Consider the following 26243-nt stretch of genomic DNA (forward strand, 5'->3'; position numbering starts at 1 on the left):
TACTGATCAGATCTTTGTTGTTTCTCATCTTGTATTTCTACTTCCCAGATCTCTTCAGCARCTGGCACTAGCTGCTGTGTGACCCAGGTGCAATGGAGCCTGCCCTGGCATTTCTATTAAAGAAAAGAGAAGGTGATCTTGTTCCATCTCATCCGAGCCACCTGAGCGAGTTAAACTATCCTCTGGAGATGCATTGCTCCTTACTTAAGAATTTGATTATATGTGGGGAGGGGAGCATTCAGGAGGTGGGAGAAAATTTCCTCTAAAGATAATAAAAATCCTCAGGAGACCTTCTTATGTGCTTGGAATTACACAGAATTAATAACAGCTGCATGAGCAAGGACTGGGTGCGCAGCCTACCAGCTTACTAAACATACCCAGGACAASACACCACTGATCCTTTTAGCTTCTCTGGGGCAATTTCCCAAGAWTCATTATAAGGTGAGTCCACAAGAATGCAGGTTGAGTGGGGATTTATGTCACTTTTCCTCTACAATGGGGACAATCTGTTCTCCAGACTGAGGCTAGCACAGACTTGTGAGATTATTGCCTCACCCTMGAGTCCTCCAAAATATCTCGATGAAGCCACCAAAATGGCAGAGAGCCACAGCATGTATTCTGGATATYATTAAGAATAGGTATTCCCAGCAATAATTTTTCCTAAAAATTGTCTGTCATATCTTTCTCATATAGCTTTAAATATATCAGAGCCTGCCCAGTTCATAAAGAAGTAACACAGAGCAGGACATTATCAAGCTTGGAAACTGCTTAAGGAGATATCTGAGCAATCCACCTGCAGAAGCAACTTAATCTTCAAATAATCACAATATTTTGTTTTATTAGCATTAAATGTTGCCACAGCCTGAAAAATTATCAACTCCTAAAAATATAAGATTGCTTTTTTGGCACAGAGAGCTTCAATCTGTATGTAGCTGTCATATTTTTGACTACACTGATGTGCAAATATTAATTCCTGGTTTCTTCCTCCCTTTAACTGATGCTTTTTTCATTCCTGTGAAGGTGGCATATTCTCATAGGGAGCCRCTTATTCTGTCCAGGATGGCCTCATGGCTAGGGCTGACCTGGACAATCCTGGAACACAGTCTTTACCTAGAAACCACTGCCTCGCTGAGTTCCTAATTACAGAAAGGGCAAGAAAGAAACAAGATCTCACCTGATTTATACCCTACATGCYAATAATGTGAATTTTCTCATGCAGACCAGATGTCAGTTGGGCAAGAAACAGCAGCACCAGCAAAGGCTCCAGTTTCCACTAACTATAGAAGCTCTTTGGCAAGATGTTTGTTCGTGCCAAATTTCTCACATTTTATTTCTGCCTCTGTTGAAACTCAGAGAGAGAATTTCAGTTTTCAGATTCTGACTAAAAAAGTGAAACAACTTAAAAAAAAAAAAAACCCCAGCAGACACTTCAGGGAAAGGGAAAGTTAGTCGTAACCCCAAGAAAAACACTACTATAATTCCTATTACCACCTTTAAAAGGAAACACTTCTAGTGCTATTTGCTGCCTTGCTTCTGTCTTTCTCACAGAAGGAAATATTTGGAGGAAAAAAAAAAAGTTTTGAAGGGTTTTATTTCAGTTCTGTGATCTTTAAACCCCTCCTTCTCAAAGAAAAGGGCACAGAACTCAAAATAAGAGTGTGTGGGAAAAATGTTCTATAACCATCTTCTTCCATGGAATAAAAAGGACAATGTAAGTATAGAGAAAGAAGTCCTCTCATTTTCTTTCTTCCCATCCATTCTCCATTATAAAAAGCCAGACAGAACACCTTTCAAGTAAACAAAGCAGGCAATTTCCTTTTCCAAGGGAAAATATAAATTATGGAGAAAAACAGATATGGTCATTTCTGTTGCTTATGCCCTTTTTCACCTGTGGGTAAGGAAAAGGAATGGGAAAGTTTTACAAAAGCAGGAATTCTTATTCCCTTTGCTAAATAAAAGAACATGACTGTTTTTAATGAGTCAAATGTTCTTGGTTTTTTGTTTGTTTTTTTCCAAGAGCCTCGAACACTGTCTCAAAGCCTTAAAAAAACCCAAGAAATCCATAAATTATTTACTTTTTTATGCATCACTTCTAAGGCTATGTCAGTGATTAATGAATGAGCTGGAAAATGCTATCCAATGACTGATTGATAGATTGAATGAGCAATTTGTGTTTTAATTTGTCCACCTACCTACTTATCACTGCCTGGACACAGATGTTTCTTCAGCATCAGACTCAGCTTATCATTTTTACCTAAATATTGAAAACAAGGGGTACAAGGATCGAGAACTTGGTAGGATGCTGAGATAAACTACTACAAATATGCATGGTATGGTCTTTAGCAGAAATACTTCAGTGCATGTTTAAGGTTTCCAGGGCTGAGGATCTGAGCAGTCATCATCCTCTTTACTCTCCCAGCTACAATATAGTTACCCTAAGAGTTCAAACTGACAAAGGATCCATGTATTTTCTTTTCTTTGGAAAGAGGACAAGCTCCTACAGGACTTCTTTTCACAAGGCCCCATTCCCATGTAGGACAATCTGTTGGATCCCAGCTGTAACAGCTGAGCACAGAGCCCAGAGTTTAGGCAAACACCTGGCCACACATCTGCGGGTCTGAAGCAGGCAGATTTTCCAGTTAGCCTGAAAGAAAGAGGGGGGAACACGTCTGGGCTGCAGCCTGTGTATCATACATTTCATGTGCTTTTATATCTTTTGGGAGAGAAAGGAACAACTCAGTTTCTTACCTCACCTATATGTGTGATTTACTTGAGGACCTTCTTGGCCCCAGCAGATTTTGGCTAAGTGGTACTTGATCAATCAGRTGCTTTGGAGCAGGATGAGCACAACTGTCCCATGGAGGAAACTTCAGGAAAGCACAAGGCAGGGATAGCTCAGCTCAGCAAGGTTCCGAGCCTTGATCCCCTCCAAAGCCCTGAGGGGACAGACAGTGCTATGAGAAACATGGCAGTTCTGGTCATCTTACGGTGGCTGATCATTAAATTATTAAGGSTGGAAAAGACTTCTAAGGTCATCGAGTTCAACAAGTATCTTTGCACTGACAGCCCCACTAGTAAACCATATCCCTAATKAAATTAATAAGATGAATGTGTCTTTATGAACAGACCATGAAAATCTGCTTGTAGATAGGGCTAGGAATTTACAGATAGGGAAGTAATGGAAGAAATTATCAGTTCTAGAAAATGTTGCTCATTGACACAGACTGCTTCTAGGCCAAGGCCGAGTAAAATTCCTGAACTTAGAGAAAAAAAAAACCAAAGACTTAATACAATGATGAATAGTGTCCTGTTACAAAAGAAAAAAAAAAAAATAGGAGTGTGTGTATATTACAGGAGAACACAGAGTAGGCAATTCAGGGAGTCTGTACTTTCCAAGTACCTCAGCCAGTGGGGAAGAGGGTGAGGCATCCAGAAAATCAGAATTAAAATTGCATCCCCCAGAAATCTGAGATAAATGCCCCACGGCATCTCCCTTTATTCGAATACAATTACAGGATTCCTCTGTCTCCTTTATGGACATGAGCCTYTGGCGTTGTAAATTTTTCACACACTACGCACCACATCTACGCGTTTCTGGAACACTGTGAGGGCTTGCGCATCAGACCGTTCCCTGGGCAGCMTGTCCCAATGCTTCACTACYCTTTCGGTGAAGGAWTTTTCACATCCCMGTATCCGAATCAATGCTCCGCTGGCCCCTCTTGAGGCCTTTYCCTGAGGGGAAGGGCCCGGCCCGGGCGAAGCGGAGCGGGCGCTGCCAGCGCGGGCCACCAGGGGGCGCCACCGCCCCGCCCGGGCCGCCTCAGGAGCCGCGGCGGGAAGGGACCGGCTCCGCGGGAAAGCGAGGGAAAAAACACCAAAAAGCAAGGTAAAAAAAGCAAACTAAAAGTCAGTACCGCACAGGAAATGCCTTCCCAATATACCTCTCCAGACGAAATATTTTTAAGAGCCTGTTAAAAAAAAATACTGGGGGGAGGGATACSTTAACTATCCTAAAGGTATTTTTCTTATTTTTTACTTTGATTGCAGGTATTAGGAAGAACGTGAATGTGAGTACTCCCCGAGACGTTGCCGTGGTGCAGGAGAACTTAATGTTTGACTTMAAAAATAATGATGAGTAGCTGTTTCTGAATTCTGATTGAAAGAGCTTCTTGTTTATGTTTTAATGAAAAAAATGACATTTTGTCACTTTAGTCTAAAAAATAAAGGAAATCTATGAGTACTACTGGCTTGTTTTGAAATAACAGGAATAATATATAGAGACATGGAACAGCTGAAAAATTAAGCCTGGGAAGCAGATCCTTGTTTTTTTTGTCCTGGAGTGAAAAAGATTATTTCACTCATTAAGTATTGATTTAGATGACATGGATTTGAATTTAATGAACAAAATTAGGGTTTTTTTGAAAGTAGTTCTTAAACGGCAAATTTCTGGCCAGCTCTGTCAGTTTTGCTGTATCTGCRATAACCTGGGAATTTATCAGTTTCAGGAGCTGTTCCTTTATTTCTTAACACTTTTGAGAGTCTGTTTCTCTCTACCTAGATAAGAATGCATTAATTATGGTTATTCCGCAGAGCGTGGTGKAATACAGCTCTACATTTCTGTGCCCACACTTGTTCTCAGCAATGCTGCTTTTAATGACCTTAAGCCATGCCGCAGAGARTAATCACTAAAATTTATCTAAAATTGTTTGGGCTGCTTTTTGTACCCTTTCTGAAATAAAAATTTATGTTTYAGAAAGAGAAAAAAAAATGTTGCTAGAAAAATAATAATCATTCAATGCACTGATTTTTTTTTAGCAGAATCCTTAAGAATTCTCCAAGAGATTAAAACTACTGAGTTGAATGGGTTTCTTATCTTCTCCCATTCCTTTTAAATAAACACTTACCTAAAACAAAAGAGTATCTGCCTAAAGGAAATATTAAAGAGAAATCACCCATTTTTTTAACTTGCCTTTGATTCTCAAACCTTTAGAATTTCTATATTTAAACAGTTCTCTGCAATCACAAAAGCTGAAACCCAGCTACTTTTGAGGGGTTGTTTAATTCTGATTCCAGCAAGTGAGGGCAAGAAAAACGCTACATGTTTTGGCAAGAGAGCAAACCTGGGGCTCACACAGTGGGTAATGGGATCAGTAACAGGATCCACTACCCGTGGGGAAGGGGCAAAATTAAGGAGATAAAGGACACAGTCCAGTGTCCCCAGAGTCCATCACAGGGTGCCCTGGGCAAAGCCCACACATKGGTATGATGGTCAACTTTGAGCTGAAGGAGATGGCCCTGATCCACCTTTTSCTTCTTGGCTCCTGATTGCTATACCACCTTCAGACTTTGCAGGTATTTATACGAGACCTGTTGTTTTCAAGGGGGTTGGGGACCTCTGTTCAGCAGAAATTAATACATTATTTAATTTGGAAAGCATATTAAATTCCTTTTTTAGTTCATTACACTTCACTCCCCAGTGAAAGCAGCTCTGTCATTACAAGTAAGATTGCTTTGATATTTACCTGAGCTCAAAAAATGCCATTTCTCAATCTTACTGAAGACGACAAGTAATAATTAGGAGGGGGAACACTGTCTGAGGAATAAAGGATAATAACAAAGGCAGCATTGCATCTGTTGTTAAAATACTGAAATAAAATAAGTCTAGGCTTGTACCATGCCATTTTCTCTTACAAAGGGTACAGTTTTAAGGCTGTTTAATATCTTGTATGGCATTACCACCAGCTTTTTAAATGAATGTTCTTGCCAGGTCAGATTTGGGAGGTGAAAGGAACATATTTATTTTTAAATTTCTGTCACAACAAAGTTAAAATAATACAGGTACATATGTGKGCACTTTCTAGTGACTCATGAATCACACACACTCAATAAGGATCCACATCTATTGAGGATCAAGGGAGGCAGCAGAGCAAAAACCAAGCACTGTTACRATGTTCCAGGTACAGGGTGAAAACAGGGTTACTCCTCTGTGGCACTGTTCACTCCTCATAATTTGCCATAACTTTTATCAGAAACTCTTCAGATGCAGAGAGTGCCCCTCCCCATGAGCACAGAGTGCCTGGAATGGTGGAGTTTTCATATCAGTCGAGGCTTCTATGCCCTACTCTAATGCAAATAATAAATGAAAAGCTTATTGTGCCTTCATACTGAAGATGGCACCTCGAACATAATCATGATAAATGCAAAACAATCTCATTTATCCAGGTCTCTTTTTGTTCTGCCAAAGCCACAAACAAAGCAGGAAAGAAAAAGTAGGTAAAAATAGCACACTTGGTTTTGCATTTCTAGTAGGGCTTCGATGACAACCACACACAGTGGATTATATATACTTCATTTTCCAGCTACTAACATGAACTGTTCATTCCTTTCCAACAGACTACACATTCCAAAAAATATTTAATGTATGTTTAATATACTGACTATTTCCTCCATCATGTTACTAAAGGCAAATTAAATATACTTAATGATCCTTTCCAGTTTTACAATTCCTTTCATGCAAAGGTCCTAAAGCATACTACAGTTGTTAATTTGCCATGAAAAACACCCTGCCACAGAACTGTGTCAATAAATGATTTTGTTAGCTGAATCTAATATATATTTGGTTTCAGTATGACCCACAGTTACACTTTTAGCTTTAAGGAAAGGAAAAACATTCCTTTTCAAGTGAAAGGAAACATTCTGTTTGACCTAAAGTGTTTTATTTCTGAAGAATGAAGATTTGGAAAGAAGTGGCCAGATTCATAAGGAAAGTTGTTCAAATAAAGCTAAGATTATTTGGCCTTATGTAGTTTAATACTAAGTTCTGGACAAAAAGGAAAAATATGTTAGGGGGTTTGAAGACAGGCCTATTCCAAAAAAACCATCTTCTCTCTAGTTAGGACTTTTCTAGGAAAGCAGGGAATCCATGAACCTCCTCAGAACCAGGCATCAAAGGTATGAGCTCAGGATTGCCTCACAGGGACTTTAGGTACAAGACAAAATTTAAGGGACAACTTGGCATTGCTTAGAAATCCTTAATGTAATAACTCAAATATCACAGTTTCTCTCCTATTCAGATATATTTTTGCTTGTTCTAGTAGTTTGTTTACTCCCCTTTTTCATCCTCCCCATAGACGTTTTTTTCCCAGGGAAAAAGGCTAGTTCTATGCTATCCTATTGTTTTTTCAGCTCCTTTTTAGTCCAAGTAAATCACGGCATAAGACTGGATGACTCCAGCACCAAACTCTGTGAATTTTAATTTTAACATCAGTGAAAGTTGCATGGCATCCAGTACTACTTTTGGAGCTGAATCTTGACCAGAGAATCTTCCTTTGTGGTGACATTGCTGCAGCAGAGATGCCTCAATACAGTTGCTGAATTAACAGGTTTAGGGGGTTTTTATACCTTCATTTTGGATAGTGATAAGCACAATTCACTTTCTAGATGTTCTTTYATGTGATTTGCATTATGGGAAGTAATAAAACAAAATTAAGAAGACTAATTAGAAAAAAAATAAACAAGTAATGAATTTAGGAAGCTGGAAATCATTGCCTAATACACATGCAGAACATAATAGAAATTTTGTATACAATGCACCCAACTTTGTAAAATCTTCTGACTAAGCATCCCCTTAGTAGATTTAATTTTAGCATGTTTGCAGCAYGTTTAATGACATTTTACTCTCAGTTGCTATTGCTTTGTGATTTGGGTCTCTTAAAGATTAATTTATCTTCTATTCTCTTGCTCCAAATCCATAATTAGGGTCCTTCCATTAATCTGGGCATGGTGCAAGTGCTGAAAAAGAATCAGAGCCTGCTCCGTGAAACTTAAAAGCACACTGCAACTCCAACTTGTTTTCTTCTTTTGCCCTGAATTTTAAGTACCTCACATGTTATTGCTCATATTTAGCCAAAGCTAGCTCTGTAATTCATTATATTCACAGTACAACACAAAAACATGAAGGTTACAGTTTGGGCACAGACCTCATTTTACAATGTCCCATTACAAGTCATGCTTTCTTAGCGTAATTACATTTTAGCGGAAGCACTAACACCATCAGATATCAAAAAGATACTTTTACATCACTTTAATTTCATCCACTTCAGAGAAATAACTCAAATCTCACCTGCTTCAGCACACTGAGCTCTTGTCTTTGAAAGGATTTGCATCATTGAAACTATGCAGAGATTCTTCCAACTTTGAGACCTATTTAAACGGCTACTAGTTGTACTGCTCCCCCTGTTTTGCTTTGTGGTTGGAATAATATCCAAATTTCAGATGTCAAGTGAGCCTTTTGTCATTGTTTGGAGGTTTATTTATTTATTATTATTTAGTCTTGCTTTTATAAAGTACCCAGCGTTATTACCAAATTGATTCATACTATGTGAGCCCTGAAGGGCCTTAACAGAGTGCCTAAAGTTCTGAGTTTAGACATTTTTAAAGCGCCCCTGGTTTTGAGTTGGTCTGCCCATGTACCAATGACTGGGTTTAGTGCTTGCTACTGTCCAAAATGCAGATATGGATGTGACCTCTGCAACCAAAGTTCTTTGTTCTTTTAAGAAAAGCAGTAAAACTGAGAAAATAAGTATCCAACTTCTCCCTCTATAAACACTGAATTATTCTTTCAATTGCCTTGTGCTAAGTTATAATATCCTCAAACCCACAAGCTTGTAGAATTCCTAGAAAGAAGTTTACATACTTAATTTTATATGTTCAAAGTRTACAAACATTTGAGTTTTTTTCAGCCCTATTTTGGCAGGTGAGGATCAGAACTACAAAAGACAAGGGGAGGAATTCTCATGCCGCCTGTTAACTTATACCCATGGAAGCTTAAGGGAATGCTGGTACAAGAATCCGTTACACCCAATAAAAGTAGTAGAAGGTGAGGCAATTTTATCAGAAATGACAGTGAGGGGAGATAAATAGTGTGCAATAATAAAACAGCTCAAGATTTGCACCCTGTCCACAAACATTAAAATCTTCTTTGTAGGGTTTTCACTCATGCAATCATGTTCTCAGTGTGTACATGCACATCTATCTCTCCCAGAGAATCTCCACAAATTATTATGAGTTTTTAATAAATTTGGCAGATGGCAAGGGCTCCAGACTAGCTGAAATTTGCAAACATTAGTGAATTCAAGTGACCAGAAACATTATAATTACCTCTGCTGAGGAAAACAGGGTTATTTAGATTGGAATATTTTTAGATGTCAAGGATCCATGTGTAAGTGTGATCATGGTCACTCACAAGAGTGACCATGCAACCATCTCAATCAGGAAAATATTTTCAGTCAGAGATTTCTCTTCCTTGAAATACCACAGTGAACAGTAAGATGTTCATCTCCAGCATAGTTTTGATATTTAAGGACTGGACTGTTTCTTTTGGACTTTTACTGTAATTAATGGTAAGATTCAAAAGAATGAGAAGATTATTGTGGTGCAAGGCACAACATCCAGCACAACATTTCAGGCACATGGGATTGGTTAAAGAGAGTAGGGAAGGAGGATGGTCCGTAGCAGTTTGTAGAAGCAGGGTGTTTGCTGGGTTCAAGCTGACAGACATGACACCAGACAGGCACTGAGTGCTGAAAGGCAACTGATGACTTTCTGCTCAGTGTGAAAAGCCAATACAACAATTTAAAGTGGAGAAGGGAAGAGAGACTGAGCTATGAGACTGACATCCAAGGACTGTGGCTTCTAATGGCTTAGCTTGAATAAGTAAGGYTGCTGTTAGAAAGCCAAAGGAGAACAGATTGTCGTATCTATGACATGAGACACAGTATGGCAAGGACCGCTATTTTAGCAAGAGAAGAAGCCAGTCATGTTTTGAAGAAATATTTGGCAGAGTGGGGAGGAAARGGAGTGAGGTGTCAGACCATGCTTCTCAAGTTGTGAACCCCTCAGACTAGTTTGGCTTCAGCCTGCATGTTATCCTCTCTCTGCATATGATGCCACCTTTCACATGATTAGCAAAAGCAGCTACATCACCTCTGCTTGAAGGGGGGAATGTCAAACATATGGCATCCCTCTCAGAAACAGGAAGGCACTTAAGGATTAATTAGTCATCTAGAAATATTACCAAACCTACCTTTGCTAGGGGGTAAAAGGGCTGTTAGATATTTTAATTACATGGGATGACTGCTGAAATGTACATATCAGATTTTGACCAACAGCCATTTAAAGTGTAGAAAATAAAAGGCTGCTTATAAAACAAATAAAAAGTAAGGGTTGGAAAAGATGAGACTGGAGGAATGATCTGCTTTGAGAAAATAAATTTGTGCAGAGAAAAAATGAAAAGGGCAAAAGTGAAAAATGCAAAGAGCAGATATTTAAATTAGATTTTCAGGGTGAAATTTCAATTAAACGACTGCTGATCTCTAACAGATTGCAGGAAAATATCAGGCAACATAGGTACAGGRATACACACTGTCACAATCTCCGTTGTGTGTGTGTACAGGAAATGGGTATATAGGAAAAGTAACAGGGAAAACTGTTACTGCCAAAACTGCCAAAGGTGTTTGGCAGCTACCAAGTGGGGAAGGGGACATGAAAAGAACAGCCATATACGTTCAGTACTATGAAGATCATGAAGACCACCTCAGTTAGAAGCAACTCAGAGAGGTGGAGTCTCTTGAATATTGCAGTAAGGTGTGGAATGAACACAAAGTAGCCTAACTTCCACCTGAATTTGTGTATGTGCAGCAGTAGAGAGGGATGTTGCATTACACAGTTTATACCAGGCAGTGGCAAAAACCAATGCAGTCAGAAAGTGCAGACTGGAGAGCTGAGACCCTTAGGATCACACAGCAGGTTGAGAGTGGCCAGGGTTAAAGATAAGAAAAATGCAAAGGGCTGTGTTTCATTTGCTCTATCAACACCTGCAGGAAAGGGGAAACAAAAATAACATCAAGGCAGCAGAAAAAGAGAAAAAATTCTTCCAGTAAATCATGAAGAGCAACACAAAATTAAGTAAAAAGGTGGCGCTGAGAATACTAAAGCAATGCACGAAGCATAAAGGGGACCAATATTTCAAGGTCAGAAAGAAAAGATATCTTAGGGTCTCATTCTGAGAGATTATTTGCATAGGGAAGATGGATGAGTACCTGGTRTGAGAGCAGTTTAAGCAAAGTAATAAGAGCCAAGTAAACTCTTCTGTGTATCTTCAAAACACCACAGGCAGGGTTACCCCCCAGTGTATTTCTTCTTTGTTGAAGMCATTCTTTTAAGAAACAGTATTCTCACACCTGCCTGAGTGTTGAATGCGTGGTATTTTCTGTCAGAAGAAATACAAGTTTTCAAGAGTGCAAAAGTGAGTTAGCATTCTCCCTTGTAATACTATATGAATAAGGTTAGCTTACCCACCTACACTTAGTACATTTAACATGTTGAAGACAAATTGACTCAATAAATTCTCCTGTCTTAGAAAATAGCAAKAACAACATGTTGATGACATTGAAACAGTAAAAGATTGTATTCTAAATGTTCCAACATCTTTGACACATTATTTCTCAGGTTCTAACATCGGTGGCACAAGATTCCTATTTYCCAACCTTAAGAGTATCATCTTTCATGCCTTTTCTTGGCATCATGAACAAAAAAGTTCCTACTGTAGAATTTTCCTTTGTGCTTGTCCCTATTCCTTTAGTGTGAAAGGATCCTTGTCTCCCTGTGCCAACTTTGTTTTTCTCCTTACTGTGCATTTGCAAATAACAAGGTGACAGATTGAATCCATACAGCGGATAAAAGAGAGAAACTAATTCCTAAACTTTCATAACTACCTGAGCAAGTAACACATGTGTGTTATAACACCTCTCACCTCCAGCTCACAACTTTGGGCATTGCAGGTAGCTCCAACTGGAGAAGAAACTGATTGGTCAGCTATTTCACTGATGCCCTCCGATTGGCCTGAACAAAAGAGGRCTCAAATAGCAGAAGACTGTCTTTGCACACAATGCCAGACATCTGACACAGTTCAGCCCAAAAAATTCATCAGCTTTTGGTCTGGGCCATATTCCCAACACTTTTTCATTTTTCATGCTTCACTTTCTCTTCTCAGGATTCCCACTGAAGATTCTTTGTCTCTTTGATTCTGGATGATGAGCTTTGTTTGCAYTGAAAGCCCTCTTGCTTTTACCAGTGTTTCATAAAGAAGCTTTACAGCTTCCTATGKCTTACTGGAATTGTAAGGGAAGCATTAGGATCTGATTCAAGGCATTTTATAGCCATATCTGTTAACTTCACTTACCCATCACAGCAGCTTAAGACATAATGTTGACACCTATATGTCACCTTCAAAAGGAAATAAAAGTTAAGGAGTCTTTCTGGAAGATTCAACACAAATTACATGACTTTAAGCAGTTGTGTCCTATCTRTTAGGGTGTTCTCATGTGCTACTCCAAATTGTAGCTCAGTGCACCTGTCATTGGAGTTTTCCACTCGCTGTTCAGATCCCTTTCAGGCTGCTTGCAGGGACTCCTGACAAAAGGTTCCTGAGCAGTGTCAGGTGTATGAACAGAAATTTCTGGCTGAGRTATTCCACACATTGTGTCCTAATTTAGGGATGTGGGGTGGTGGTGAGAGGGACCTTCTGACTGAACTGGCCTTTGAAATTTTGAGATTGACAAGCATTCTCTCAAGTTTTAGGATGATAAAGGGAGAGGAACAATCTTAACCCTGGAAATGCTCTCATTTGGAGATGACAATGTATTTCCAGGACTGAACCCCAAATTATCTTAAATGACACTGCTTGCATTCACATCAGATCTATGTAGGGCCCTATCCAAGGTTTAGCCAGTTTAAGTTTTCCAATCAGTTTTGGCTCAAAAGCAAGATTTGCAGTTCAATAGAAATTTGAGGGGGCTTTTCAGACTTGATTTCAGTCCAAATCAAATCTAAGTGAGATATTTTCAGGAATTCTTCTGAACTGGAAGTTCCCCAAACCATTCAGCTGCTCAGTGATTATCACAGAAAAAATGAGCATTGACTTCACAAAGCAGTGATAGAGACTCAAACTCCCAGTTCCAAGTAGCTCCATCTGTGATGTGTTCTGTGGGGAGGACATGATAATCTCCKAAGTTTGCCAGAAACTTAGGAACTATCTTAGATGCAGTGAAATCAAACATGGCTTAGGATGCTTCAAACAAATCCTCTTTGTCTGAGGAATGACACTTGCTACTSAAAAAGAGTAATCTCTGGGACATCCTGCACTCTGGATCTCTCCAGCTGAGAATCTCCAAGCTTCCTTTGAATCTCTCCATGAAAACGAAGAGCTGGTGTGTTCTGGGTCTTGTCTCAGCACACACCAACACCTTAAGAATAAGGAAGTACTCCTGGCTCACACACTTGGAATATCAGTAGTAGATAGTCCCATTTAACAGAGGTTGTTCTTAAAAATATCCATCAACTATAGGACCCTTTGGTTCTTCTCCCTTTGGAATTAAGGGCTTCTGAATTACGTAAATAATTGTTACTCCACAAGAACTCCGGGTAGAAGATTTCCCAAAGTCTTCAACCCCCAATCAAGTGTGAGGAGCACTAGCCTACACTCCTATAAGTTCAAAAGGAATACAAAATGCTAATTTMTACCTCCTGTTGCTAAGAAAGCCAACTGAACTGCCAGCAGTTCATTCACTCTGAATTCCTCCTCTATCTTATCAGAAGTTGTTGCACTGAGATGGTAGGTATTTAATGGATTTCCTATAGCCTCACAATCCATGCAAACATTTGATTCAAAACATCTTTCCTGACCTGTATGACTCACACCAAAATATCATAACTAATTAATTGTCTTTGCCACAGTCTGCTCTACTTCGTACCTGTGAGGAAGCAACCTGAACAGGGCTACTCCCTAAAAGWGGGTGAGCCGAGGGGAGTGGTGCAGCCACCAAGGCAGGTCCTTCACTGGCCAGGCTGCATCCCACAGAACTCAAGGATGCCTGGAGGTAAAAATCCAGAGACAGTGGCCAGGTCCAATGAAGAATCCAGATCTTAAGGCAAGACTGTGATGATAAGGCAGGTTGAGGTCAAGCTAGGAAGTCAGAACACASGTTCAAATCTGGCTGCACAGAGAGAAGCTTTTCCTATGTCTCCACAGTTCCTAGCAACTTCTACATCCATTTGTAACCCATGCAAAGAAAATCATACCACTTTACAACACCTGCAATAGACAGCAGTTTTAAAATGATCAAATCTAAGTGAGWTATTTTCAGGAATTCTTYTGAACTGGAAGTTCCCCAAACCATTCAGCTGCTCAGTGATTATCACAGAAAAAATGAGCATCCTTCTTTTCAGTAGATCTAGAGTCAGCTAATGAATCTTATAATCTACTAGAATTAGTAGATGAAGTTTATAATCTATAATCTATAATCTATAATCTAGAAGTAGATTATAAGAACTAGATGGTAAACTCTGAGCTGTTCCACTGTGAATGGAGTTTTCACTCAGGTACACTGGGACAGATTATATTCCAGGATAGTTGTTACAAATAGAACAGTACTGTGGTATCAGATTCTCTCTGTGGAAATCACTCAGTTTCTTGGGAATGCCTGGAGCAACTGATCCACTGGATTTGCACTTCTGAAAAATATAGGAGAATATATGCTCATTCCCCTGAACAACCAGTTCTTTGCTCCTTGCTTGTTTAGACTGGCATTTGCAACTAATCCCACAATGAAGTTATTTGGACGAGACATCAATAGCAGTCAATGTTAAGCCTGAACCCATGCTTTTGGGTCACTACAAAACCACAGCACCAGTTATTCCAGTCTGTGGTGGAAATAAGTTGCCACTCTGTTTTTGAATCTGAAGAACCACTGCTGGTCCATTCCCATTAGAAACCTCCTTCCTGCAAGTACCTGTGAAAATATTCTACAATTTTAACCACTTGCAGAACATAAAAGATAATTTTTCCTGTGACATTTTAGCCTTTGACCTAATAAGCTGTCATCCTCTTAAGTAATTTTCATTCCTGTATCAATATTCAGTCCATAAACAGTAGCATCTGTGTCTAATTGAAAACAAGGTTTGAAGCCTTGGTCAGTTAAAAGAAAAATTCAACAGAACCATTTCATCTCTGAATACTAAATCACACAATGACCATTGAAATACCCTTCTTTTCCTTCTCCTTTCATGCAAATGTTATGTAATATTGCAAARCACAGGAATAAACCTCCTCTGGTAGGATTAAAGTCCCTCAAAACTGCATATATGGAAGTCTCTGGGGAGCCCTCTGGTGTTCAAAGATCTTAAGAGTAAAATTTCCCTCTCCACTGTTGTATGTGCCAGGCTTAATTCATTGTTTTTAATGCAGCCCCTATTGCTTCGGGTGTAGTTTCAGGCCAGCAGCCACAGGCTGATCACAACCTATTTGTAAATATAACTCATTTTGTTCAAAGATACTAACATGTGCCCAGGGTGTTATTTAGGTGCAGTGAGTAAGYCAGGAGTAGTCCTGGACCAAAGCCTTCTTTAGCAGTTCCTCAATAGTAGCTGCCCACTACAACAATCAAAGGCCACCCCATTAAAATGCTGCAAACCTTGCTTGCAATAAAAGCATTTTCTCTCATTTTTGGGGCCAATTTCTATTGCCAATCTTCACTTAATATTCAGTCTGAAAATCAGATTAAATTTTTRCAGAGTCTTGGGAATCATCTATTCATGGTAACTCAAAACAAGTCTTTGAAAGTGTTCAAGGTAGTTTCTACACAGGAACCAAATCTGCCATTTTTTTTTCTAACAAGAATTATGGTTGACACACWAGAACAGCTGAAGGCTCAGTTATGCCCTTCTGATATGTTTTTTCCATGTCCTTTGTGGCCTCTTCTTTCTTTGCTTGATGGCAAAAACAGATGAGGTGGGTGTTTGATGTGCTGTTTCTCCCTCTGAGGGCCTGGAGCTGGCTTGGAACACTGCAGCCTTGATCTYTGCTGAATCAAGAAGAAAATCATGACACTTATCCAGAAGGTCTTTTGGGCCATTTTGCAGCTGCCTGTTTAAAGTAACAGTTCTATATCAGAAAAAATCTAACAGAAACCTCCAACTCCATCTCTTTAGTGTTCCTCCTTTACAGCTGTTCTTTTTCTCCAGTGGGTTTACATTTTTATATTTTGCATGCCTCCCTTTTTTTCCCTTTTTTCTGTTCACTACACTTTAGCCACATTAGCACACACAAAAAAATCACCCGTGCTTGAGATCCACAAAAATGAAACACATGCTATCCTGCTCTAAATTTTGTCTAAAAAAAATATTTCAGCCAAAGTTTTCTTCCTCTGGAAAAATTATCATCATCCCAAACTGCTTTTGGCATTGTAGGACAATTTGTGCAGAGTTGTGAATTACTTACTCCACAAAACTTACTTATTTACAGTATGTACTGAACAGTTCCTCAGAGAATTTGGCACAGGCTGGATTTATAAGGTACCACCTGTCAGCTAACAGTCACTATTAGTCACCCAAATTGCACAAGCAGACAGACTCACTTAGTCTGTTAAGCCAGGCTGCCCTAAGGATTGTCATGTTTGGAGTTGTATCTACTTTGGTCAAACACAGGCTGAGGAAGGTCCTGGCTTTTCCATTTTGAGTATGGTGTCCCTTGTTTCTGGCTAGATGTGTAACAGTCTTTATTTTCTTCTGTCAGCTTTTAGTCAAACTATTTCTTTKCATTACTGTAAATTTGCTTTGTCTTGTAAGCCAACTGTGTTACTTTTAAGGACGGCTTGAAGGATGAAACAAGCTCTCCTGCCAGCCTCCGAGCTGTTCTAACAGAGCTCATGGCAGGCAGCTCTCAGCCTCCTTCTAAGCGCTTGCTTCCCACCCTAAAACACTGCTGTGAGAAATGAGAGGTTTATGGGGAAATTCCATTGCTTTTCTGTGAGCCACTAGCTTCTTCACTGGCCTTGGTCCAGCAAAACATATATATTCATCTCCTGATAATTTATCTGCTTTTGTGGTATCTGTGCATTCTACAGATTTCCACAGTGCTCTGCAAATGAAGTGAGGATGCCGGTTTCTTCCTCTTCCTGACTCCTGGCTGTCCTCTAGCCACTAYAGACTTCAAAACAAAGCCTCAAGACTTCCTCAAAGCTCAGGATGATGCCATGTCCTTCTGGTGGAYAAGGCATGTGGTTCTGTTTGAACTGTACATTATGACCCCCATTCTTTCTGTTCCTTATCCAGCAGTCCCCTACCTGGGTGACAGCAGATCACTTGAAGGAGAARATAATTATTGCCTTTAGGCTTAAACCAAAGGTGTAACAGAACAGGAAATGCTGCAGGCTTTCCCCAGCCTGTAACAGAGTGGCTCCTCAGACACTGGGCTCATCATCTCACCCAAGGTCACGCAGTGCAGTCACTGGAGTGCCAGGAAAGGAAAGGAAGACTCTACTCATGTTTTCTCTAAATGGTGGATCCACTTGTCCCTTACCTCTGAATTTCCTTGTCATGATGGGTTTATTTGACTGAATTGTGTGCTTCTCTGATTTAATTGTTATGTTATTAGGGTGAGTAAAATAAAGCTGCAGCTTTYCTTTTGCTGTATTAGTGCAGTTTAATTACATTTGGGAAAGGCAAAAAGGAGAGTGGGAGCTTGCCAACATTAATGCTGTCTGTCATTCACAGCCCATTGATGACAAGGAGTTGAAAGCTTGGCAGTTACTCTGGTAATCAGCAACCTGGCTGATGACGAATGGAAAAGATTATGTGAAATTTCCTGAAAGGGGGGGAAAAGAGTTTTCAAAAGAATTAAAATAAAAAATGAGAACAAAGGGCAAAAAAACCCCAAACCCCAACTTCTAAATCCAACACTAAATCCTCTTTATAATGTTTACACGAAAGACACTACATGAAGCAGWCATAATAAATGAAAATTTTCCAGCAGTAAACTGTGCTTAATGCCTATAAAAGGAGTATGTTCCTAAAATAGAGCACAAATATGTCCACTTGATTGTTGAAATGGACTTTTTCCTGTAAGTTGAAGAACCATTTCACTGATAAAAACCAACCAACCAACCAACCAACCAACCAACCAACCAACCAACCAACCAACCAACCAACCAAAAAAACCTTATATTGCTATAGAGGCTTCCTAGTTACATTTTTTAATTTATAACACTGAAAAGAAGCTCATCTTTTAGAGCTGTTTCAGACATATAATTCTAGAGCTTTCAACATACAAATACTTAGTTTTATTTTTTATTCTCTCTACTTAATATCTAATACAGGAGGATGCATATATTGTATCTTACTATTGGTAACATACGCAACTGCTATTCAGGTTTTAGCATTATTTGTAGCATCTCTTCCTCTAACGTGGTAGTAACTTCAAGCAAAACTCACATTAAATGAAACTTGGAATAACATCAGTTTAAGGAGGAATTCTACAGAAGGAGAAATTCTACATGGTTTTGCTGTGACCTGTAAAACACATAATTTGGGACATTTCTCATTTGTCTTAAYTAAAAGCTGAATATCATTCCAAAGCCATTTTTTGGCAGCTTTGGGAAGAAACAATGATGGCTTGTTTGAGGTTTTGTCCTGTCATTTTTCTGTAGCTGCTGGATATACCTACTCAGTTTCGCAGTTCACAGAATTGTGCTTTGGCGTTCAAGACTTCARCTTTTCATTTTGCTCACAATGGGCAAATGAAAAGGTCCTATGGTATCTATAGTATTATTAGACCATATTTTTAAGAATAAGAAAAAACCCATACAATTGGACAATTGTTTGCCAGGCATGCTAGGGATTGTGAGATTTTTTTTCCCTTTTATTTTGCCAAACACAGCATAATACAAGAAAGAAACAAATGGCTTTTAATCACGACATTAAGCAACTCAGGCAATTTAAAGTTTACCAGCAGGCAGTGTTGATTGTGCAGGGCTGTGAATAGGGAATTTCTCTTTCACGCTGTTGAACAGATAGATCCAGGCTTTTTCCCCACAGCTCTGTATTTTATGAGGGATTGGAGGGAACACCTAACCACAGCTGWAAGGAGATCGCTAAGGTTTACTGGAAAACTACACAAGGCTGATTTGTTTGRTAAGTTTGGTGTTAAGAACTAGCTGTGTATTTATTACATTCAAAATATCACACAGGTTAGAGTCCTCCTCCCCACTAAAGAAATGATGAAGGGCTATTAGTCATTCATCAGATCCATTTTCAAATTCCTGTGGAAAAGGTGTAAAATTTAGCAAAAAAACTGTGTATATTTTTATTTGTGTGTGTCCATGTGTGGGTGTGTTAGCAGTGTAAAGTTCCACTGCCTGAGGAATGGGTCTTTATAAATCCTGGACAACACATCATTGTCTCCATGTGATAYCCACGCCAGGCCTGACCTGCTGTTTCTCTGTATTTTTCCAGGTTTCATGGACATACAGCCATACATCGGAGATTGTGTATGCTACATATCCTCGTGTCCTGGCAAAGACCACCTAGAATGTGCAGATCAGCTGTTCCTTGCACACATGCATTCCACCTGATCCTTCAGGAAAGCACCATCGGAGTGTAAGTCAGACCAGCTTAGGAAGTGCTGACTGGAGTRCATAGGCACAGATGAACTCTGCAGACCATGTGCAGGAAGAGGATGAGGAATGGACAATGTAAGAGAGGATGGATGGCACATTTCAGAGCTATAGGCTGTCACTCAGCAGTGGTCTACTGTTCYGCTGTGACACTGTGCTGACAGAAGTCTGCACTAACTCTTATCTGTAGGAATCAAACCGCTCAAGAAATATAAAAAAAAATCTTAAAGTAGGCTGGATTTGTTCACTTAACGGGAGGTTTTGAAGTACAGATTTAATTTAAGCTACACATAAATAATTGCCAACCACCAGGAAGCCAAATTAAGCACAAAAATTCAGCTGAAACGATGCACTGTTATACAGGATTATATTTATTATCCATTTCTGCCTTCCCCAGTGATCGTCTGAACTTCATTTGCCCAACTACCTTTCACTTTAAATAAGGGAATCATTTCCTCCCCTATCACTGGAAATTAATTTTTGTCTGTTGCTACCTAAGTGCTCATGTAGAATGCTTTCTGTCTTCAAAACTAATAATTCAAAAAATAAGGTATGTAAGCTCTTCCRCCTTGAAGTAACAATCTCTTTGTACAACCAAGAGTAACTATTGCTTCATTTTGCCATGAATTTGATCAGAATCCTTACCAATGCTGTCCTTGCTGGACAACATTATTCCATCATATCTTTCCTAAAAATTCTTCATTTAAAAAAAAATCGAGTACCATTTTGTTGAAATTTTGTCTGCACCTCTTCAACTGACACTTGACAATGCAGGTAACTTGAGATTCCCCTTACTGTGATGCACTGGCAGGAGTTAAGACAGTCAATCAAAGAGATGTTTGCTGCTTCTGAGCTTTGCAAGGTGACGCCACCACCCTGACTGAAGGCCCTGGCTAAGCAGATGGAACAGGATGTAACTGATGCAGGAAAGCAATTTTGAGAGCTGCAATTTCTTCTGCACGCAGGGTGAATATTTTSTTTCTTTCAATCTATTTGAGTAGTTCAGTTAAGAACTATTAAAGCTGAAAAATCAACATAAGAGTAGAAAAAGCAAGATTGCCTATTTTCCTCTATCAATCTACAGCTAAACCCGAGTATGAGAGGATAAGATCTGCTTTCTCTAAGATTGTCAAAGCCATGACTACGAGAAGCTTCCAATTTAATTCCCCTTCTACAGGTCATCATTTCAGTTGTTTCATAAAATATTTTAAAATGCAAACATACCTTTGAAATGTATTGAGCATATTTAAGATAGATTTAATGCAAAATTTTAAATGGCCTCAAATAAATTGTTTGAATGTCAGTTTTCACACAAAGAGAACTTGATACAAATCATAAATAACTAAAAATATCAAGTACTATTTACCATTTTGTAAAAATAAAGGGTGCAAAATTGATTTTYGGAGTAAAATATTTTAAAACTAAACAGATATTTAATATGTATAGATACAATGTCAACTCTTAGTCAAAAAAACAAATTAGCAAAATTTACTAATACTGATCCAYTGATTTATGTTTACATGTTCACCAAAAAATGATAATCCATTTCTCTTAAGAAAGAGAACTAAATTTTAAAAAGTGAAAAGGTCTAAATAACCAGTATCAAAAAAAGTCTGCTTGTTCTTTTAAAGAATAGTCAAAATGAAGGATTTGCATCCAGCCACCCTTACCCCACCTGGAACATTTAATCAACAATTCTTAATATTAAAGACAAAAATAAATAAGGAAAATTGCTAGCACACTTGCTTTTTTTTTTTTTTTTTTTTTTTTTTTTTTAAAAAAAAAAAAAAAAAAAATAAAAAAAAAATTTTTTTTTTTTTTTTTTTTTTGGTAATAGAAATTTATTACTCACATTTCCCACAGGGAAACCACACAGCCTCAAGATTTCCAAAAACAGGTGCTGGTAATTACTTTTCTAAGGTTGTATTCATGCATCTGAATAAGTGAATTGATTGTGAATATGTTCTGCAGCTTCTAATAGGTCTTAACCATTAGGCAGATCAAAAATTTTTCAAGCATATTTATATTGTTGCAAAAAYGCTGATATGTCAAAACACAAACTTTCAAGATAAATATATAAGTTTTGCCAGCAATGGAAGCTGTGGGGGAAATTTTCAGATCCAGTTTTGGGGTTCTGAGCCTCTGTGCTGAACCCGGGAACTGCTCAGGGGGCAGAGACTGTRTGCAAGTTTGGCCTCTGCTCGGTAATACAGGACCGTGAGTGGGGCTACATGGCTTCATTTATTTCCTTCAGAAAATTTCATAGTGCTGTCTGTTTCATCCTGACATAGTAGAAACGTGAAAAGTAAAATTTTCTTGTCCAGAATGGATGTTTTCCAGCTCAGGATTTTCAGACGGCTGTTTGATCAGCAGTAAGTCACCATGTGTACTAAACCCAGATGTAACTCCACTAATTGTTGCTAGATATCCAGCACGCTTTCTTGCCTAGCAGGCGRTACAGGAACATGCGAGCGGGAATTAAATTTATTCTTGGAAGGATTTTAAGTTTTTTTTCATTTTAGACTCGCTCTGCAATTGTGCAGCAAAGACCTTTACACGTAATTTGCCTCTCCCCAATGCATGCACTTAACTCTCCTGCTCTCTACTCATAATATCATAGGAGCGCAATATTATATATTTATGATTCTACGATGGCCTGATTTTGAAGCAAAGGGAGGCTGTGCGTGCTCGGTGCCTCTAAGAAATACACCAGGCGCTGTCAGGGAAGGGACCTTCTTCACGGGCCACCCCCGTGTCACCCTGAGCCTCACCAGGACGGCACCTCCGGAGTCCCCCAAACGCCCCCGAGCCCTTCTCGCCCACCCCCACCTGCGCTGCCGAAGGGACGGGCAGCGGCTCCCTTAGCCCAGGGGCGCTGGCCCGAGAATCCCCCCGGAGCCCCGCAGCCAAACTTCCCCCTGACCGGGAAGGAGGGGGACGACCGGCATCCCCACGAAAGGCCGGCGCGGAGTTTCTGCCTCCCGACCGCACACACACACTCCCCAAGGATGCCGCCTCAGCTGTGCCCCGGGCCGCGCAGCCCCTCGGCGGGGCCGGGGGACGCAGCCTCCCCTCCCGCCGGAGGCGGCCCCGCGCCGCCCCCGCTGACCTGCACCCGCGGCGGGAGGGGACAGCCCGCGCTCCGCCGCAGCGCAGCCCGGCCGCGGGCACGGAGCACTGGGGCCATGCAGCGCCGCGGCCCCGGCGCATCACCGCTCCGGCCGGGCGGGGAGGAGGCAGGGCCGGCAGTGGGGGATTCCTGGCCCCCCAAAGGAGGTGGGGGAGGCGGGGGAGGGGAGGCGGGGGGGAGGGGAGGCTGAGCTCCCGGAGAAGGAGACGATCGCTCGCACAAAATCCTGCGTTCTCAAAGCAGCCCCGGCGGGCAGGGTACGTATTTGGGGAACTCTCTCCCCTTCCCGCTGCCCCTGCAGGGACGGGGGTCGGGGCTGGGGTCCGGGCGGCTGCCCCGGGCGGAAGGATCGCGCGCAGGGCCCGTTCCCGTTGCGGGATCGGTGGAAGGCGGTGAGGTTCGACCGCCTCCCCCGGCTGGGGACCGAGGAGACGGGGGGGGGGGATGGGTCCGCCTGTGTTGCCGTGCGAGGGTCTGAAACCCCCCCAGCCGCACCCCCCACCTACCCACCCCCAAGCGCGTCAGGGCTTTGCTTCTCCCAACCAAGCTTCCCCTTGGCTCCTTAAAAAAAAATATATAATATCTGTGCCCCAAAGCTAGAGAGAGTGAGGCAGGCGGGGGGGGCGAGGGGGGGAAGGGCTTTTCTGAGGATCGGGAGAGAGGCGGAGGGAGAGGCGCCGGGAGCCTCGCAGCATCCCGTGCCCCGGCCCCGCGGCGCCGCTGCCGCCGGGCGTGCGGAGCGGGGTGCGAGGCAAGGTAAGGGCTGGCACCGCGCTCSGGGAACCCTGCCTGCCCCTCGGGGGCTGCTCTCTCCGGCCGTGCGATCGCTTGCTGGCGAGGGCAGGACGGCCGCTGCCCCGCCGTGCCCCGCCGCCTCCCAGCCGGGAAGTTACTTTGTTCGCAGAGTTGCCGCGGTGGCCGGGCTGGGACCCTCGGGCGCTCCGGCCGCCTGTCCCTCGTATCCCCCCCCGCCGTGCTCAGTGTCACCAGCCAACACCGCGAAGGAAGCCCCCGTGGAAAAGCCGTGTGCGCCTTCCCGGATAGTTTCCCCTCGCAGAGCCGGGGGAAGGGGTGATGGAAGAGGAAGAACTTCCCTTTGTCGTAGGAGAGGATTGAATGACCTCCAAAGTTTTGTTCCGGGAGGAAGCCGCTCGATAAGTTTGGTAGGATTCATGCCGATTTGCATGTAATTTATTAATTGATTGCGCTGTTATTTGGTATCCAGCACGCTCAAAGTAGTGGAGGAGACCAAAAAAAAAAGAAAAAAGAAAAAAAAAAAAGAAAAAGAAAGATTGGGGATGTTTACATAGAGATTTTAGTGCTTTTCTTTCCTTTCTTAGGACCAGGGTTTATATCTTGCACTTTCAGATGGGTAGTGTAGAATACATTTATAAATGCATATACTTGTCCGTGGGTAGCACAGAAGGTACTGATRGAAAACATGAAGAAACTGGGCAGATTTTAAATGTTCCATTCTCTTTGGCAGAAGATCAATAGTTGAAGATTTCTGCTTGCACAGCCTATACCTTGACAATATCATAATTAAGAGATCTGGTGATAATGTATGGTATTGATAGCCATTTCAACTTCAGGTTAATTAGGACTAGTGTAAAGGAGCTTTGGATATTCTGGATAAATTGATAAGTAGGCAAGATTTTTAAACTTTGCGATTGGCTTGTAATGAAGTGAACTCTCAGTTTTTCTAAGGTAGATATTTAAAACRCAAGGCTACATTTTTAAAGTGTATATCTGAAATCTGACTGCCAAAAAATCATGCATCTTTTGGGAAGACCAGTTAAGGAGTCATTGTAAAATGGCAATCTGTGTTGCTCCTATTTGTAATAGACAGTTTCATGATGCCAGACACTGTAAATTCTCTGGTACTGTATTACAAAAGTGGGGGGGAGGGGGGAAGAGGGGATGCACATTCATTTCTAATTTTTATACGGATTTCTTTGAAATTATTAAATGTAATAGTTATCCCATGTATGATACATATRTGAGCTGATTAATATTAGTTATTACCCATGAAAGTTCAATGGTATGTTTTAACAGTTTTAGCTTAGCTCTCACGGTTTGTTTCACTGTCTCAAAGCTATCTGCGACAAGAATTTTTAAAATTTCTTGCTTGTACATTATCCCCTCTATCTCCTTCTGTTCCTGATCCCCTTTGGTCTAATTCAAAGCAGAGCAGCTGCAGAGAATACCTGTATATGTTCAAGTGAAGTAAATTGCCTGTTTTAAAGATACACAAATGTTTTTGGTGGACAAGAACCATTCCTTCATGCCCTGTATGAAAACCTTYTGGGCTGGTATTAATGAGACACTTGTTTTGGTGTTGGTTTGCGATGAAAACAACAAACATTAGAGAATGCAAAGATAAAGCTGGTGCTCTGATCTTTGTTTAAACAGGTCATGGTTTTTATTTAATTCTGCATGCTCATTATGGGAACTGTCAGCAGGAATGTAAAGCAGGCTGGAGTTCTGATTTGGCGTACATTCATAGATGGTTCTGACAGTGATGTTTCTGCTACTTCAGTTAACGGTTCATAGAATACAGTGTCATTTGTGATCATACTTATTTAATTGAATGTAATATATGTAATTAGAAAAAAAATCTCTAGGTTAATGCCCTTCTAGGAATCAAACATGATCGGATYTGCTGCCTTAGGTGCAGTCCTCCTGACCTGAAGAGTTGCACAGAAGTGGACTTTGCTATTTTAGTGGAATGTGTAAAAGTGTTTAAAGAGATCACTGGTTTTCAAGTCAGCTAGAGTTGTGCCTTTGAATTACAAGGAAGGAGACTCAAATCCCCTGAAACCAGGTAACTGCTTAGTCAATTACCCAGTCAGTTTCTTTTTTCAGACATACGGAAACAATATCATATAGTAATTAGAGAGTGCATTCATAACTGAGAATTTTAATATTTTTCACCCACTGAAACAGTTTTCCTGTCAGCTGGTTAATAAACATAATAAAAATAATTTTGTGCAATCCATTTGATTCTTGCTGAATCTTAATTTGAAGAATTTAGAGGGGATGTGCAAGGTAAGTTGAAGGAAGAGCATTTTCACATATTCATTTACATGAAGATACATTAGGATATTGCAATGTACAGTATGAGCTTTCAGAATAAGACACAGTGTAGCACTGAAAACTTTAATTTTCATGTTCTGGACCATATACCAGTTTAGGTTCTGTGATCATTTTCCATAAGTAAATTGGGTCTGTGTGAGAGTGTCTGAGAACAAAGTGGTCTCTAGTTGTTATTTCTAACATAAAAAAATGCTTAATTTAAAATCCTGATTATTCTAGGCTATGTTTCAAAATATAAGCAAAGTTTGGTGTAGGAGAGTTCTTTAAGGTCAGTGCATGTTGTCCTTTAACTTCCTCTTAGAAAATCATCTTTTCAGTCAATGTTACTGCAAATGAAACAGCATGAGAATGTGATGCTCGGGCAAGGTTGCAGAGTGACAGCCCATAATAAAATCTATTGCAAAAAGTGGCAGAGCTGTTACAGAACTGGCTATTCCCCTGCTTCGGCATTAGCTACCTCTGGAGGTAAAGCAGTTMGTTCTTGGGGAGTGCTCCCTACTTGACCTCGT

General features: G+C 40.6%; 1 protein-coding gene across 2 annotated transcripts in view; it reads left to right on the plus strand.

The window, feature by feature from the left end:
- Positions 1 to 22830: 22830 nt before the first annotated feature.
- The window catches only part of MPPED1 (metallophosphoesterase domain containing 1), a 62088-nt gene continuing 58675 nt past the window's right edge, over positions 22831 to 26243 (plus strand). The window contains exon 1 of one of the 2 annotated variants that reach the window (XM_057370569.1): positions 22831 to 22895. The gene's annotated coding sequence lies outside the window, so the exon portion shown is untranslated. Of the gene's footprint in view, positions 22896 to 23338; positions 23802 to 26243 lie in introns of those variants that run through there. The other variant, XM_057370570.1, reaches the window with a different exon arrangement.

Source organism: Malurus melanocephalus, unplaced genomic scaffold (genome assembly GCF_030028575.1).
Source record: "Malurus melanocephalus ecotype Western Australia unplaced genomic scaffold, MMel_1.1 scaffold_128, whole genome shotgun sequence".
NCBI classification, from domain to species: Eukaryota; Metazoa; Chordata; class Aves; order Passeriformes; family Maluridae; genus Malurus; species Malurus melanocephalus.